At 42.2% G+C, this 3,905-nt stretch overlaps 1 pseudogene across 1 annotated transcript; it reads left to right on the top strand.

Annotated features, from left to right (window-relative positions):
- The first annotated feature begins 489 nt into the window (after window positions 1-489).
- On the top strand, window positions 490-1,175 carry LOC104664405 (annotated as a pseudogene). The gene has a single exon (XR_748266.2). The product of XR_748266.2 is annotated as a eukaryotic translation initiation factor 1 pseudogene (transcript).
- The last annotated feature ends 2,730 nt before the right edge of the window (window positions 1,176-3,905 follow it).

Genomic DNA, 3,905 nt, shown 5'->3' with positions numbered 1-3,905 from the left:
TGGGTGACAGAGTGAGACTCTATCTCAAAAAAAAAAAAAAAAAAAAAAAAAAAAAAAAAAAAAAAGATAAATTGCAAGAAAAATAAAAAAGATAATGGGAGTACCTATAGATTATAAGACTGAGCACCAACCAAAACATATATGAATCATGATTCAAACAATGTGTTAATATATATGCATAAATCATGAGGAGACATCCAACAAACCAAATTGAGTGACATTTTTCAGGTTTCAAGAGCATCAAATACAAAGAATGACTGGGAAATTCCAGATCAAGAAAAACTAAAGAAACACAAAAACTAAATACAATTTGTAATCTTAGATTAGATTCTATACTTAGCAAGAATCTAATTGGGTCTATCATCAAAATTTGAATGCGGTTTGTAAATTAAATGATAAAAATGTATGAATATGAATTTCCTAAATCTGGGGGTTGTACTGTGGTTACATAGGACAGTGCTCTTGCTTTTTGAAAATGCACAGAGTGGCCCCAGTCACTGAGCCGCCGCCGAGGACTCAGCAGCCTCCCCCTCGAGCCCCCTCGCTTCCCGACGTTCCGTCCCCCCTGCCCGCCTTCTCCCGCCGCCGCCGCCGCCTTCCGCAGGCCGTTTCCACCGAGGAAAAGGAATCGTATCGTATGTCCGCTATCCAGAACCTCCACTCTTTCGACCCCTTTGCTGATGCAAGTAAGGGTGATGACCTGCTTCCTGCTGGCACTGAGGATTATATCCATATAAGAATTCAACAGAGAAACGGCAGGAAGACCCTTACTACTGTCCAAGGGATCGCTGATGATTACGATAAAAAGAAACTAGTGAAGGCGTTTAAGAAGTTTGCCTGCAATGGTACTGTAATTGAGCATCCAGAATATGGAGAAGTAATTCAGCTACAGGGTGACCAACGCAAGAACATATGCCAGTTCCTCGTAGAGATTGGACTGGCTAAGGACGATCAGCTGAAGGTTCATGGGTTTTAAGTGCTTGTGGCTCACTGAAGCTTAAATGAGGATTTCCTTGCAATGAGTAGAATTTCCCTTCTGTCCCTTGTCACAAGTTTAAAAACCTCACAGCTTGTATAATGTAACCATTTGGGGTCCGCTTTTACCTTGGACTAGTGTAACTCCTTCATGCAATAAACTGAAAAGAGCCATAAAAAAAAAAAAAAAGAAAAGAAAATGCACAGAGTATTAAGGGATAATTAAGAGATTACAGGAGACTCATTGGTACAATGTATTCTGAATAATTGTGAAAAATAGTTCTGAAAAAATTATGTGTTTATAGGTATGGCTAGATAAAGACAAAAAGAGGATGAATAGGAATATTAGGTAAAATACAAAAATTAGGATATCTACATGTAGTCTTGATACTATTTTTGCCATTTTACTATGTTTCTAAATTTTTGTTTGTTTGTTAGTTTGTTTGGAAACAGGGTCTTGCTCTGTCGGTCAGGCTGGAGTGCAGTGGTGCCATCACAGCTCACTGCAGTCAACCTCTTGGGCTCAAGTGATCCTCCTGCCTCCATTTCTCCAGTAGCTAGGACTACAGGGGTGTGCCACCATACCCAGCTAATTTTTTAATATTTTGCACAGACAATGTCCTGCCATGTTGCTCAGGCTGGTCTCAAATTCCTGGGCTCAAGGAATCTTCCCACATCGGCCTCCCAAAATGCTGGCATTATAGGCGTGAGCCATGGCACCCGGCCTCCACATATTTTTAATGGAAAACAATATGGAAAGGGAAGGTGGTTGGAGATATACTTGTTATTGAAGCTGAGTAACGGGTTATATAATATAGATTTTAAGTCAGGGTTGGCCTTTGCTCTTTCTTTGCCCCTGGTAATCTCTAAACCCTCAGCATATCCTGCCTGATAAGAATGTCCTTTATCTTGGGAATTTGGATCACACAAACTCATTTACAGTGGCGACTTTGAGTCTTGCGGTATCAGTTTGACCTCTAGAGGAGCTAGAGACTGAGGTCAGCTGTATGGTCAGTCAAGCATGATGTCCCAATAAAAACTGTGGACACCAAGGCTTGGGGGAGCTTTCCTGGTTGGCACTGCTCCATGTTTCTTGTCACACATCATTGCTGGGAGGGGTCACTGTTGTCCATGACTCTACAGGGAGAGGACAACTGGAATCTCCACCTTTAGAGCCCTTCTGGCCTCTGCCCTATGCATAGATCAAGTCTCCAAATCAGTGCTAGATCCTTTGCAGATTTTACTCTGTATCCCTTCCCTGTAACCCACCATTACCATGAGTATAACAGCTTTAAGTGAGTTCTGAGTCATTTTAATAAATTACCACACCTGAGGGTGGTCTTAGGCTCTCCTGAACTCTGCAGTTTATGTCGGAAGTATTGGCGGTCTTGTGGACTGCTCTATTTAACTCTGCATGGGTTCATTGCTACCCTGTCTACCTTTATATGTTCAAAGTTTTCCAGAATAAAGTGTTAACAGGCCAGGCATGGTGGCTCGCACCTGTAATCCCAGCACTTTCGGAGGCGGAGGCAGGCAGATTACCTTAGGTCAGGAGTTCAAGACCAGCCTGGCCAACATGGTGAAACCCCTGCCTTCACTAAAAATACAAAAATTAGCTGGGTGTGGTGGCAGGTGCCTGTAATCCCTGCTACTTGGCAGGCTGAGGCAGGAGAATCACTTGAACCTGGGAGGTGGAGGTTGCAATGAGCCGAGATCATGCCCAGCCTGGGCGACAAGAGTGAAACACCGTCTCAAAAGAAAAAAAAAGTGTTAACAAATAATTTTTTAAAATATTCCTTGTCCTACAGAAGTCAATTCAAAACACAGTATTGTAGTTCAGTGGTATTCTTACTGATATGAATGAGATTGGTGTATTAGACTCACTTGAGAAGTTTAATTTTGTTCTCCAAAATTACACATCCAAATAATGTGCATATGTGTGTGGATACACACAAGCATACATATGTGTTAAGGGCATCAAATACAAAGAATGACTTGGAAATTGTTCTAGAGAGAAGTAAGTTATATGAAGTAACTTTTACACCCTATTATGTTTTCTTGAGTGGTAAACAGACAGTGAAACAGCTAGTCCTTCAACAATTACACATAATTAGGTATGCTTTCAGGAGTGAATGTCTTGTCTTGTCACCACCGAAGTACCTGTGAGATCAATTGTTCTAGAATCTCTTGCTCCCATACTCCCAGCCTCAAGTGATCCACCCACCTTGGCCTCCCAAAGTGCTGGGATTACAGGCATGAGCCATCTCGCCCAGCCCCCTTGTGCCATATCTAGAGGGCCAAGTACCATGGCTAAATCTTTCTAACACTAAGACTTCCCTCTTGGAACTTTTTTTTTTTTTTTTTGATATGGAGTTTTGCTTTTGTTGCCCAGGCTGGAGTGCAATGGCATGATCTTGGCTCACTGCAATCTCCACCTCCTGGGTTCAAGCGATTCTCCTGCCTCAGCTTCCTGAACAGCTGGGATTATAGGCATGCGCCACCACTCCCAGCTAATTTTTTTTGTATTTTTAGTAGAGATGGGGTTTCTCCATGTTGGTCAGGCTGATCTCGAACTCCTGACCTGAGGTGATCTGCCTGCCTGGCCTCCCAAAGTGCCGGGATTACAGGCGTGAGCCACCGCGCCCGGCCCCCTCTTGGAAATTCTAATTGCTGGAAAAGTCAGAAAACTAGGCTGACTAGTTCTACCTCCAGATCTCCAGATTATACTACCTAAACTCTAAACTCAGGCTTGATTCATTTCCAGTTGATTCCTTCCCAGTTCTCCATATCTCATACTTCTTCTGTCTTTTCAGTTGAATTTTATCCTTCAGTTTTTTTTGACCTTATATTTACTTATATCAAAATACCTACCCAATTTTTTTTTTCTTTTTTTTTAGATGAAGTCTTGCTCTGTCGCCAGGATGGAGTAC

The sequence above is a fragment of the Rhinopithecus roxellana genome, chromosome 1 (genome assembly GCF_007565055.1).
Source record: "Rhinopithecus roxellana isolate Shanxi Qingling chromosome 1, ASM756505v1, whole genome shotgun sequence".
In the NCBI taxonomy this organism is placed as follows: Eukaryota; Metazoa; Chordata; class Mammalia; order Primates; family Cercopithecidae; genus Rhinopithecus; species Rhinopithecus roxellana.
The sequence above is the reverse complement of the archived record's forward strand: the minus strand, read 5'-3'. Positions and strand labels throughout refer to the sequence as shown.